Genomic DNA, 14,423 nt, shown 5'->3' with positions numbered 1-14,423 from the left:
TTTTCCCTCTCTTATTTTTTGTTGTCTTTTAATATAGCCTTTCCTTCTCATTCAATAACCCTTCTTATACCTTCGTTTCCCCTATATATTAAGACCTGATGATCCATTAAGGCAAATCCGATATTTCAAATTGCATCTAAATTGATATTGGAACATGAACGGCCTGCCTCAAAACCACTTCCATTCTCTTCTGCTGGAGATTAGATGGATTTTATTTCAGAAAACAAATGAAAATTTTGATTATGTGTGTCATTCAAACTGCAATTCCATCTTATTAAACGGTTCCAGGCAGTTGGTGCTGGGAACATTGTAATAAGGAATCTAACATCTGAGACAGTTTGGCTGAAGCTGTTGGCCAATTCCACACTCTTAGTCAGGAAATTCTGGCTGTGGCTAAGTGTGCAAGTTGAAAACCATATGAAACAATGAAAATAACTGTTTTATTATGTCACTAATATTTAAAGTGTTATAGGACGGCAGCTGTGCATTTCTGCATATTTCGATGCCTTAAGGAAAAATGCTGTCCGGACTTCTTGTTTTTCTGTGTATGCCTTGGCATTACACCACCATTTGTCTTCCCTCTCTAACATCCCAGATGTCTCTGAAGTCATTGGGAAGAGAAATCACATGTGAAATAATGCTGGCTTCGATGAAAAGATTACATTTCGAGTGTGCACTGACCTTTTTCTTTTTTCCCTTTTTCCATTTTCCTTCCTTCCCCCGCCTCACCCAACAGATGTCAATTTGTTAGCCTAGATCCAAGGAAGGCTGTGAGCTTTGCATTCTTTGTTTCCAGCCATCAAGGCCTTTGAGAGGGACCCAGAACCCTGGGAAGGTGCCTGGCTCTACACAGCACCAAAAGAAGGTCCACCTGGCCTGTTTCTGACCCACTTTTGTCCATGGAAGGTCCACAGCCTGGAACGCTTTCCTGAGGAAGGTAAGTCCTCCTCCATTTTTAAAATAGCACCAGTCTGGTTTCCATTAATTCACACAGAAATGCATGTTTCTACTCAATCCCCGAATCACCAAGGAAAAGATTGAGGTGTATGTTGCAATGTACGTTAAGGTGGGTCCCTGCCAAATCAAGGTTACTGTAGAGGAGCAGGATTCATGGAGGGAGAAGAATGAAAGCTAAGAGGTAGTGTAGCATCACTGTAGGTTTGTGGAGGTCAGATTAAAACAAAGTACTACAATTAGTTTGCACAGGACTCATTCAGGCACAAGTTTTATACACCTGTGTGCTGGTTAAACGGGACGAATCTCCCCAGCCTTTGCGTTAGTTGATCCAGCTGGAAGAGGCGCAGATTCCTGCTGTAGGAACTGCGTTGTTGTTTGGTTGGTTTTGGTTTGGTTTGGGGCTTTTTTGTTTGTTTGGGTTTTGTTGTGTGACTGGGGGCTTGTTTATTTGCGGGTTTTTGTTGTTTTCTAATCGCTATTGAATGTTAAATGCAACGGTTGCTGCTGCAAACCACCTATGGTCCAGTACAAAGGGGATGTGCAAAGCTCTGTCCTGGTTCAGTGGCTGAGTTAAGGAGACTGGAGCCACCAGCGGCACAAAATCCATCAAAATCTCGACACTTTAGTGGCTCCCGCCTGGAACCTGCACAACACCTTCCAGGTCAAAGCAAAGGATCCTTTATCCCCCTATCAACCCTGCTTCCCCTAAAGGCCCATACAGCAGCAGTTTTCTCCCAGCAGTGCCAAGCAGGCTGGGAAGCATCAGCTGGTGTTTAAGTTCAGGTGCCCACTGCAAAAGGAGGTTAGAAATACCTGCGTTGCAAGTCACTCCGTCTCTCTCCACCCCAAGCAAAGAATGATTTTTAGGAGCTTTTCTTGTGGTTTGAGTAAAATCCCATTAAAAGGCCAGCAGAGGGGGCAGCTTCCACTGCTGCACAGAGACCCAGAGAGCTGGTGCCAGCGTGGCACACATTACCACTATTATTTATAGCACTCTACCTATACTTATGTAAGTGGTGCTAATTAGTAGATGGAATTAGCCTACTGCTCTCGGCAGCATAATTGTAAATAATTTCCTAACGTCTCACTCGCTGAGTAATGAGTTTCTCCTGGAAATACAAAAGATGCACTAATGATAATCTGGCAGTTTACAGCAAGATGACAAACATTAATTATATGGGATTATGATGTGATCCTCCAATTTAAGTTAGTTTGGCACTTCTGTGTAGAGTTGGATCCTAGGACTTGAGTGGGTGCTCTTGTCTGCAGCATTTTATGTGATTTTTTTTCTGATTTTAAGCAACCTTTTAGCTTAATCTTTTACCCACAGATCTAACCATCATCAATATTATGCAGCCAGAAATGCTGGACAGATTTTTTTTGACAAGGCAGTTGTATAATTGTGCATGAAAAATATGTACAGTATCAAGCTTAATTAATCGTCCCAGGAGACTGACCACTGCAGGTACAGGGATGTATCGTGGCTTTGATTGCATTTATGATCAATAAGCTGTAGCCTTAAGCACGGAATATGGGATTTACTAAGGTCAGCTCCAGAAGAGTGGTGCAAATAATGCTGGGTTACAAAATATTCACTGAATAAGCTCTGTCTGCTGACACAGACGTATCTATTCCTGATCCAGGGTGTTTCTCTCAGGTTCCTCTTCTCTAAGCACTGAGTAAATTCATCCTTCTTCTTTGGGAATATCAGAGTTATCACTCATAGGGAAAGGGATACAGATTTGAAACCGGGAGTAATGATGTACACTCAAGCTGAGAAAGTTTTTACATTTTTAACTGCGCCCTGATCATCTTTATGTATTCTGAATCACATCTAAGATAATCATAGTTTCTATATTTGTAGGACATTGGAATTTGGAATATGGTAACCTTGCTGTTTTCTCCATATTCACTAGTTTTCTCTAAATAATACAAATATATTATAATTACCACTGGAACTCTGCACTAAAATGAGAAAAGGGACTTTATTCACTGAAATAAAAAGGTATTCATAGGCATTGCTTGGAATGAAATCCCCAGACATCAGGATATTCAGAAACAGCGTTTGGTTTCTGAGCCTGTGCAAACAGCCACTGTGCAAAGCCGGTGTCTATTCCTGCTGCCACTGCCTGGTGTGATGTGACTGTGGGCCCGTAACAATCTCTTAGTTTCTCCATCTACACCCTGGGGATAATGATACTTTGTCGTTTGCAGGGAGCTCCATCTCTCTCTCCAGATCCCAAGGTGGGATGCGAGGATGTGTAAGTATTGTGGTAATTGCTGTATCGCTGCCGGTGCTCGCTGGGCTGGAAGGACGTGAGCTGACTGCGCTCTCGGAACAGAACGCCTGGGCTGCATCTGCTTAACTGCTTGTTTTCAGGTCACACCAAGCCTGTGCGGACTGAAAAGCTGTTAATAGTATAAATACAGCATGGTTCTTACTACATCTTCCCCAAAATCTCCCAGTGCTGGCTTGGTTTACTTGAACTTGCTGTGATTTCGCTAAATACTATAGGCCAATGCTCAGACCTTTCAAATATTTCAGTGCCCAAGTCCTATTGATTTAAAAGGGAATCAATGTTTTAAATGCTTTAGAAAATCTGCTGCTCAGGGCCTGTCTGTGCAGTTGCGTCAGAGTCAGCCTGAATTACCACGTTTGGTACATCCCTACTAAAGTGGGGAGTAGTTAGGTAAAACCTGTCTGATGTCTTTTAACTGCAGAGTATTCACCATGAAAGAGGAGAACCAAACCCTCCCCCAGGAGCTGATGTTTCCAATTTGAGAATTGTTTTCTTATCTTCTACATTCGCAGCTGTTGGCTGAAAAGTATCCTGGCCTTTATCTTTCCCTGTGTAGCAGGTGAGGTCCAACAGCGCTGGGTGCGATGCTACAGCTGCCAGCTGTGGATTTTCATGTAGTGAGTGCTGCAGGATGCTGTGGCTCCCAGCCTGCATCCCAGACCTGCCACGTCTTACAAGGCTTCTTCCATCTACATAGAAGAATAATGGTATTAGCTTTTCCTTCCTGTGACTTTTCGATCAGTAGAAACATCTCTTTCCTCAATTCACCTAATTAAGTGTCAGGAATTGATCTCTGGGCTGAAATTAGTACCTGAAGTAGAAATGGGTGAACAAGCTTTACCGATGGATTTTGTTATTTATTGGCAAGTCAAACACAAGCAGCCAGGGAGCTGGGTCAGCTGAGGTTTATTTAATCTGTGTTTCGTTTGTTGCATTTTTAAAATGTAATAACTAGATGTCTTATTAATTTGTTTACTACACTGTCCTCAATCACATCCTTCTTTTTAGGTGAATCATTTCTGACCCCTTTAAATTACTGACAAAAATCAATCTTTAATTTTACTCCTATCTTCCAGTCTCCATCGACTATTCAGCCCTTCTTTGTGCAGGGCTGTTACCTGTCGATGAGCCCCTAACACATCTCACTGCAAACTCTTTGTGATTCTGCCAGACTTTAAGTATTTGGGCTGAAATTTGCTGCAGCAGGTTCTTGCCCCCAGCTGACTTGGTTAGGAAAGAGTTCAGGCAAAACAATGTTTAAATGTCCAAGAAAGAGGATAAAGAGAAATATGTTGTTTTACTCATCCTAACAGAAAAAAATATACCTAGCAATCTCTCCTTTTAGAAGCTGCACCTTGCTTTAGAGCTGGGATTTGAAACCTCTGTTGGGGATTTTCCCCTGTCTTGAAACTACATGAAGTATGTTCCCTTGTACATTTAGAAAACTGAAGGGCATAATAAAATGAAGATTTGCAAGGTTTTTGTTGCTGAAAATACTGAATCCTTGTTTCGTTTGCACTGAAGGTGCTCACATGTTGGGGAAGGAGGATCACCGCTGCGACGGGGAGCGTGAGATGCTGGGAACCTGCAGAAGCCAAAGGTATGATACAAATAGAGCAGAGAGCTTTCCCCAGCATTTAAGGCCCCTTGCTGATGGTCACGAAGGCTGAAAGGACAAGTTATCAGTTTCCCTTTCAGACGAGATAATGACTAAACCCATGGAAAGAGCACAGTGAGACTGCTTGGGATGTATGTACTGGGAAGAATATGGCCAAGCTTAGAGCTTGATGTCAAGGAAGAATAAAACATACGTAAAAACCCCAAGATCTTAATTTTTATTTCTACCCAATGGCATTTTCTGTTGTCTTCTGCCTTCTTCCCCTTGCCTTCCCTTTCAGCCTGAAAGTACCACAAGACAAAGAATCCCTTATAAATTGATTGAATCTTGACCTGACTCTAAATGAGAACAGTCCGGTCTCGGAAGCAGAGCTGTCAGTTCCTTATATATCTCCTTTAATTGTGCTTATTTGGAATTAGAGAGACAAATTCTCTATTGGCAGAAGTTATTGTCACCTGAAGAGCATTTGGCTGTCAAAAATCATGTACGTATTAGTGTTGTGCATTATTTACCAGCTTATATAATACCGTTAGCAAATGCTGCTGCACAGTGATGGATATCTATTAATTTTGCATTAATGCACACCGCATCAAATGTATATGCTGGAGCCTGGCACTGAGATTTCTGAGTTGTTTTACCTCAGATACCAACTCGTTCTCTTCTTGGGTGTGTCAAGTAATCACCCTGTGCCTTAAAGCAGCACTGTGAAGTGGGTGGGTTAATGATACCTCCTGAAATGATGCTGTAAGACTCAAGCGATTCACACCGTGACAGTAGCACTTAGAGACACAGAAAGCATGGTATGCAACAATATTTAAATCCGGATGGACTTGTATGATAACCTTTGGGATTCTCCTTGTAAGGAGGATGAAACAGTCTGCAGATATTTACTTATGCCTTTAAAAGCTCTTGGGATACATCAGCACAGTAAAGTACTGAGCAAATAGCAGAAAGGGGCTGGCAGGGGTAGAGCACACACCGGGAAGGTTGGGTAACTTGGAGAGGGATCCCAGACTGGTGCAAAAGCTGGTTTTGCATGATGAAGATGCAGTGCTGCTTCTCTCAGGTTTGACCCCTTTTTGCAGGGATTTGGGCAGTTCAAGGTTTTTCTAGAGAGCTACCCCCAGAAAAAAAGTTGAAACTCCTGAACAGATGGGAATTTAAAGTTCATTTAATTCACATCTAGCCATGGGGGCTGGAGGAAGAGTCCCATTCCTGGTGACTGTCCTGGAGCATTGTGTGAGTGTAACAGGACTGGGAAGTCCCATGGCAAGTCAGAGAGCAGAGGAAATTCAGAACAGAGAGCAAGCAGCTGGGCGACAAATGGGCACGGTATGTTCATTGACATTTGTGAGCTGAGCGGAGCCTCAGCTGGCTGAATGCTTATGGATTGTTTGCCTGCCTAAAGGAAAAGAAGTATTTATTTCACTTTGTTTATGGTCAGTAGCTACTAAGATCCATTTTCTGGCTGCTGTTAGTCTTCTGTTACGGTATTTGGATCACAGAAATAATGAGACGGTGTTTCGGACCCTGGAAATACAGCATGAAATCCTGGCCCACCTGAGCACTGTGTGAAGAAGCCATTAACCCTTGAGGAACCAGGACTTCATCACCAATCCCTTCACTGGATGTCTCATCTTTATTGACCCTGGGAAGTTTTCTAAAAATGATATGCTTCTGAATCAGTCATCAGGTAGTCAAAATGATCTTTTGACTCCTATTTGAAGGAGAGGGAAGGGTTTGTTCCAGCATCTTCTGAGCTGGAGCACATGAGACATTGGGCAGTAGCAGCTTTGGAGAAGGTGCTGTGGTCTCATCGTTCATTCCCACTTCTCTGTTACTGGGTCTGCAATGGGGTGGTTCCAGGGAGAATGTCTCACTGGGCTGAACGTAGGAGCCAATCTGCCATTGTCCCCTTTTGGTTTTGTCTCACAAAATATCTTTCACTGAGCAGGCTGGGCTGCTACAGATGGAAAACCAGAGATGTTCTCTGGAGAGGGCTTGTGTGCCACCATCTCTCTCTGGCCAGAGGTCGCTCCACGCTAAAGGGCACTGTGCATAATTACTGCTCCCTCTTGCTGTTTGCTGCTGGCAAGGCAGGTGCTTCCACAGCTCCAAACATCCCAGACATGCTGTTTCCACCTTTCCCTTTCTTTGCTTGTACAAAACATCCCACTTCAAAAAGTGGAACAGATCTCTGCAGGTGTACAGCGATGCCCACATCCTCCCATGTGCACCCCACCGTCTGGAGCCAACGTGGACCTCCGAGCTTGCCCCACTTGTCCTCTCACTTCCCTGTCCCCATCCCACTTTGCCACCCGCTGTGTGCAGTTCCCGGGAGCAGCAGGTGCCCGTGTGGCACCACTGGCGGGTGGTTGCTCAGCTGAGCAAACTCTCCATGAAGCAGCAAATCATCCTGGCACATCACAGCCCGTCCCCTCTCTTCCCGCTGGCGTCTTTCACTCATTTTACACCTGTTAGGCTGCCGCAGCTCCTGGTCCCTCAGCTCATGGCGCGTTCCCCTTCCCTCTCATTCTCATGGACTGTCACATCCACCAGCATGAAACACTCGTGTTTCAGCAATGGGGAGATTTTGGAAAGTCATTTTTTTTCAAAGCACCGCTGCTGAGAGGAGGCTGTTTTATCTGTGTTCTCCTCGGACTCACCTTCTTCCTCACACTTGCTCTCCCTCTCAGTATCTGTTAAAATAGCACTGAATTTTCAAGGCCATGTACTCTCTGAGTTGTCAGGGTTGTCTTAATCCCACCAAGGCACATCTGGAGAGGAAGATGGGGAGCGAGGTTGGAGGAGGAAGAAAGCTGGGAAGGAGACAAAAACTACTCCTCGAGACCTGCCCCAACTATGTTTTGTTCATGAGAGCCAGTGTGGCCTGGAAAGGAACCTTTGCTTGTGTGGACTCCAGGCTGCTCTGAGACATACAAAGTATTTCTGCAGGCAGCACAGTAATGGGATGGATCTTGATTGTGCAGACATTCATCCAACCTCTGTGCTCGTGGGCATGCGGAAAGAACGACAGCAGGATGGATAAGCCTAGCTTAGAGTAGACTAGCAGTCAGATCCACTCTAGGCACTGATTTATACCAACTAAGGATCCAGCCTGTGCAATCTGGTTGAACCTTAATTTCTGCTCAGATTCCACTTTCCATTAGCACTCCGTGAGCATCTATTTGACAGCAGAAATTTTTCACTATCTTAGAGAAAGCAGTCACGTTTCAGGGAAAGCGACCGCGCTCGGTTCATCTGCACACCCGCGTGCACTTCCAGACATGCACAGAGCTTAATTTTGCATAATCACATTGGTTCTTAACCATGGCAATATATTCAGATCTTCAGACACCTGACAGTCAGACCCAGCTCTCTAGCAGCCTGCCTGCTGGAAAAGCAATTTTATTTGTGCAAAGGCATCAGTGGGGAGTTTAAAGGTATCTGGCACCCTATGGAGAGCCTTTTGGGCTAACCATTGCAAGGAGGGCATCCTGCCCAAACTTGGTATCAAAGCGAAACTCCAGTCATCAAGCATAATTGCAAACTACATCCAGCAAAGGAAAATGAACTTGAATTGACTAGCAGGTGATTTGATCAGCTTGTCTTTCACTCTGAGGTGATCCATCTGCTTGTTGAGTTACCTCAGTCTCCAGGGATTAAATTCCTGTTCTAGCCAAAGGGGATGCAGAAACTCTATAGCTGAGTTAAAAAAGTGGGGAAAAAAAAAATCACAGGGAAAACCAGGCATTTACTACTTCTCCCGTCCAACTTTTTCCCTGTGCAAACCAGAATGCGATAATAGTACCAAGGTTTCCCCATTTCTGCTCACTCGGGCCGAGCTAGCAATAATTTGGTCTCATGCTCAGGCTTTTTAAAGAGATCTTCTCCAATGAAACAATCCCAGCTAATGATAATTACATTTTCAAATGAATAGTGGTTGTTGTTGGATCCTACTGCACTCCATTGAATTTCAGTGCCCTTCCCTGTGGTGTGAGCGAAGACGTGTGTGGCCGACATGTCAGGGATGCTGCAGGCAGGACTGATCCTGCCCTGGGGCCAGAGAATAAACCAGGGGATCTCCTGAGGCTCCCTCAGGCTCTGAGCTCCTGCGATGCAGGAGTCGCACACGTGCTTTGCCTACCTCGCTATATTTAAGTATATAAAAGAAAAAGCCTTGCAAGATGACAGAGAGATGTCACTGCCGCAAAGCTGAGAAAACATCTCTGGTAGAAATGAAGTAGAAAATGCAACCATCTCCAAAGTTTTTGTGGTCACTGGAAGGAAATCTCCTTTATTCCATCATATGAACCAAGATCTTAAGTGGCTTAAATGGGAAACTTAAGCAAGTTAAAAGAGGATAAAATATTTTGCTGATATTTCTTTTTTTTGGAACATAAATATCATTTGGGTACAACGGACATGAAGAGCTGCAATGCTGTTTTTCCCTCTCATCTACATTTGAAAAAAGGAAAACATTTAAGGATGGAGCCAGAATATGATCTTGATTAATACATCCAGATGTAAGGCTGAAGTGAATCTCATGCTATAAATGCAACTGTTTCAGGCTCCCACTTGTGTTAACAGATAAAAATCTAACACAGAGGTTCCAAAAAATTCTCATGAACCTTCCAAAGCTCAATCAGGCCCACATGCCAAGTCCAAAATAAATTGAATTTATTGGAAAATCCCCAAGATTATGTCTAGAGTGATTCCAAGAGTTTCCTTTTTTCCAATTCAAATGAGCCCTATTACACATCGGGAATGTCTGGAGGAGAAATACAGCCTATTTCATAAAACCTTATTATGTATTTTAATGCACGCAAGGTAACCATGAAAATGTCTCTTGTTTCAGTTTTATAATTTCATGTACTCTTTGGTTACTTATGAAAAGCCTTTAAAAGGAACATTTTTGCGTTGTTTGTTTCATCTCCACAAGGGCTACAGCTGCTGAAGCAGACTCTGTACTTCATGGATGCATTTTAGTCAGTTAAGCTTGATGGGCTGACAAAAGTGCAACAAATCCCAGTGAGTCAAGTAACGCCACTTCAGAAACAACCCCCAAACCCAGGCGGCAGAGAGCCTGCAGCAGGCACTCATCCACCCCAAAACTGGTGCTCAAGATATTATTTCCTGGCTTCATATAACCCCCAACATCAGTTGGAGGCTTTGCTTGCATCACCAATAGATGTCAAAAAGCTATGTATACTGTACCATCACCATGGTGACTTAGAGAGCAGCGTAGGGGAAAGGGACCTGGGGGTCCTGGGGACAGCAGGGTGACCATGAGCCAGCACTGGGCCCTTGTGGCCAGGAAGGCCAATGGTACCTGGGGTGCGTTAGAAGGGGGTGGTCAGTAGGTCAGAGAGGTTCTCCTGCCCCTCTGCTCTGCCCTGGGGAGACCACACCTGGAGTCTTGTGTCCAGTTGTGGCCCCTCAGTTCCAGAAGGACAGGGAACTGCTGGAGAGAGTCCAGCGCAGGGCAACAAAGATGCTGAAGGGAGTGGAGCATCTCCCGTGTGAGGAAAGGCTGAGGGAGCTGGGGCTCTTTAGTTTGGAGGAGACTGAAGCTATCTTTGCTGTGCGCTGCACAGCACGGTAAACATTGAGGTCAATACACAGAATAGGTCCACCCTGCAAGGAGGAGCCCTGGGACTCTGTCCCCTTTCCATAGGCAGGTGAGAGGTCCCCTGGATGGGGATCTCCACGAAGTCACTGTGGAAAGCAGGGATGAGCTGTAGCTGTCCCCTGAGCTCCAGCTGAGGAAGGGGCATCTCAGCTGAAATATGACAAGGCTGTTACACTTCTGGCACTGAACTGAGCGGAGGGTGACACTGTTGTGTCTTGATCTGGGTGAAGGCTGGTGACCTTTGAGCAGTTTCACTTTTTAGTGACAATTACATTGCATAGACAAGTCCTTAAATGTAAAATAATACCTTTTTTCCCCTACAGTGCAGAGAGTTATAGTACCAGGGCTCTGACAGGCATCTGTTTCACTTTGCATTTTCAATTCTGGCTCTGATAATGGGAGCTCTTGCACAAGAAATAAAAAAACAGCAAGAGTCCCCATTATTTACCAACCTGGAGAAGTATGAATCACAGAGCAGGTAAAGCCCTGCTCCTGTGATTTCGGTTTTATGGATCATTACTGTAACTGGCTTGCAATGCTCTTTTTTTAACATACAAACGGCACCACTTTATTTATTGTGGGTGGGATTGATTCCCCTCTCAAGGGGTCCCCATTAAACCCAGCATTATTTGCACTGAGCACGGGAAGAGAGGCGTTAATTCTTTAGTCGTGTGAAACCCTTCTTTAAGGCTTAGCTTTATTTCCTGCATCGCTGAGCACCCTCACAGGCTGGTAGCTATTGTGGCACTGCAAGTTCCAGCAGGAGCTAAAAGGTTTGTGGAGGTAGAAAAGCTCAGTTTCGCTGTCCAGGTGTCCGCTAAGTTATACTTAGTCTCTGTTTTGTAAGGGAGTTTCAGGGTACGTTGGCATTGTAAGGAATAACTCTTATAAAAAGTAAGGTACCTGATTTATTTTAGCCCCTGTAAAAGATTCGGAGCAAGTCCAATCCCTGCAGCTTGAATTCTTTGTCTTCACAAGCGATTGGGAACACAGCGATGGGGGCACAGCCGCAATAGGCCCTGGGATGTTTTCATATACAACGTGAAATACAGCGCCGCTGCTCAGGGTTTGGTCTGTTCCTGCAGAAATTGTATCTGGATGTACAAACTACCAGCTCAGCTTTGCCAGACCTTTACTTGAGATTTTTTCTATATATATATATATGTATATTTCTTTACATTTTTCTCCTTCAGCTCGTTACAGTGCAGGGCATTTGGTATTCTTGGATCTATCGGAGGAATGGACTCTATTTTCCTCCAGCTACTTGAAACTATACATATATAGATCGCACCCTATTCCTAAGCGATTGGTTACTTAATGAATCTGTGCAGATGTTCAGCATGTGGATTTCAGCTCTGTATTTCTAGAAAGTGATGGACTAACCAGTCTCCAAAATCATGTACTCTAAACTTTGTCTCACTTCTAGAAGGCAGATGTAAAGGGGAGAACTTTGTCAGTAGTGCCCTGTATAGCGCAGCCAAGCTGAAGATGGTTAAAGGTCTTCCCAGACAACTTTTCAATGTGAAACACTGACAAGTAAGATAAATAAGAGGATAAGCTGCAGGAGAGGCAAGAGGGGCGGTTTGGTCTGCAGCTGAATCAGTTCTGATGCAACTTTCATGCTTTTTCACTACCGCACAAGCAGAAAGACGAGAGCAAATAGAAACATTAATTTTTCTTCCTGTGATAAAAGTGGGGAAGCAGCTCCATGGCATGAGCCTTGTCCTGAGAATGAAGATCATGAGGTTTGAGAGGGTTGGGATTATTTTTTGTGGGTTTTTTTTGTTTATTTTTGTTTATTTGTGGGGGTGTTTTGCTCTGAATGGAGCCGTATTTTGCCCATCCACAGAGGGGAATGACTGCAACATGATGTTGACTGAAAGTAAGTGAAGCTGCCAAAGCTGGTGATCTAGCGAAGTGGACAGCAAAACAAACGGAGGGCGTCGGGGCCATAAAGTTGTCAAATAATTGCCATGTTGGAGTGTTGCGTAGCAACAATAAAGATCCTCTGTGTTTTTATAGTCAGAGTGTGCATTATATATGTGCCCGATCTGCCATTCCATCAGTGAAGAATTGCATCTAAAAACCTGAGGCAAATGGGCACAGTATAGGTAAACACAGTTAGTATAATCGTTTACTTGCTGTGGTCTTCTGTGTTTGCAGTCGATGTTTCAATTGATCCCTCTTAAAAGCCTCTCCTTGATAAAGGTGCTAAATTAAACCACAGTTCTCTATAGCTGATGAATCCTTTTTACCCTCCTTGGCAAGGGGGTGAGTCTTCCTACACATCACTCCCTGTCTCAGAACAGCCACTGATTAATACGTCTTTGCTTCTGAAGCACGAAATGCAGGTTCATGTGTCCATGCCAGCACCTTATTCACCCCCGTTTTCCATTTGGATTTCCTCCTGCCTTTTGCTGTAATCCTCATCAAGCAGGGAATCTCTTTCTCTTCTGCCAGAAAAGTACTGTCAGCTCAGTTCTGTTAGAGCAGTGATTAGCAATAGTGTTAATTGCTAAACTGTTCACATCAAAAGCAGCGGTGGAGAAGGTTCCCACACTGCGCTCACCCCCCTGCACCACCAAACCCTCTGCCCCAGGTTTGCCACAGCAAATATTGACTATTTTGATTGTTACTAAGGAACATGGCTGTCACTGTCACTGTCACTTCTGGCCAGCTGGTGGCTAGACTTTCTACAGCCTCCTTATCCAAGCTTGTCTGCCCTGTAACCACTCCACATCTGTCTGCAGTGCCATCCTCCTCTGCCACTGTCCTGTGACTGAAGTCACACTGCATCGAGCCTCTGTTACAGCTTTGTGCCTGTCCTCAACTTTCTTTTTTCACGGTTTATGCTCCAGCAGCCTGTCTGTAGCACACAGGTGGAGCTGAAGTGGTAAGTAGGTGGTTGTACAATGTTCTGCATGCTCCAGCAAGTGCAGGTATCACCTGTATCCTTTTGGCCCCCTCGTGACCATTCCCTGCTGTGCTGGGCCACCTACCTACCCCAGCAGCATCTCAGTAGCTTCTGCACCAACTGTTCCTTCACAAGACCCCAGCAAATCTCCTCTATGGGATGCTGTGTCTTGGCTCTCCAGCTCATCAGTATCTTCGGGCTGTTCCCTATCCTCTCTAACCTCTTCTCCAGCACAGTTGTTGGAAACGGTCACAAGAAGAGAATGAGAGGTGCCACCATGGGAGCTGCAGGGGGAACCTTGGGACAGAGCTGGTGGGAGGGAGATGAGAAGTAGACACTGTTGTCCATGCAGAGACCTCCAAGTGTTTCGTGTAGAGCTGTTTCTTCTGCCATCTTCTCCACCAACACGCAAGTGCTCCCTTGTCATTGTTTACTACTCAGCCAGTGACAGGGAAAGTATTTCCCTCCTCCTAGGCTACAACTACCGACAGCTAGCCTTCAGTAACATAATGACCAGCCAGTGTGAAACTGTTAAAATTACCTCATAAATAACTCTTAATGCACAGAGACCTAGGATTTGCTGTTGCTCATAGATAAATTACTGACTGCCATTATGGAGCAATAAACCATGGCTAATATGGAGGTCTCCATAGGGGTTTCATTAAACACCAGACATTTCCTATAGATTTAACCATCAGGAAGCTACACACTTCTTGCTGCTTGTCAGCTCTACCGTGTTAGAGGTAATGCACTTCTGCACAGGAGTAGCAGGGATGCTAATGGCCAGGAAAATGCCTCTTAATGAAAAAGAACAAAATTCTCAACATTGTTAATATTCAGTAGTGAGATTTTTGGTCTCTGCACAGTTTGGAAGTTTGTTTTTATGTTTTGTGTGTTTGGGGTTTTTTTCTTTGTTTGTGGGGTTTAAAGGCTTGGTTTGGTGTTTGTGATTTTTGTGTTTTTTGTTGTTGTTGGGGTCGTGTGCGTGTGCGGTTTTTATGG

The 14,423-nt window shown here is 44.5% G+C and overlaps 1 long non-coding RNA gene across 22 annotated transcripts in view; it reads left to right on the top strand.

The window, feature by feature from the left end:
* Positions 1–737: 737 nt before the first annotated feature.
* The window catches only part of LOC139829200 (uncharacterized), a 32,721-nt gene continuing 19,035 nt past the window's right edge, over positions 738–14,423 (top strand). For 21 of the 22 annotated variants that reach the window (XR_011741564.1, XR_011741558.1, XR_011741553.1 and 18 more), the window contains exons 1-3: positions 738–937; positions 3,814–3,964; positions 4,782–4,857. This is a non-coding gene — a long non-coding RNA (uncharacterized lncRNA). The remainder of the gene's footprint in view (positions 938–3,813; positions 3,965–4,781; positions 4,858–14,423) is intronic. The other variant, XR_011741562.1, reaches the window with a different exon arrangement.

The sequence above is a fragment of the Patagioenas fasciata genome, chromosome 16, assembly GCF_037038585.1.
Source record: "Patagioenas fasciata isolate bPatFas1 chromosome 16, bPatFas1.hap1, whole genome shotgun sequence".
Taxonomy (NCBI): domain Eukaryota; kingdom Metazoa; phylum Chordata; class Aves; order Columbiformes; family Columbidae; genus Patagioenas; species Patagioenas fasciata.
Note: the sequence above shows the minus strand (reverse complement) of the source record. Positions and strands in the feature narration are given on the sequence as shown.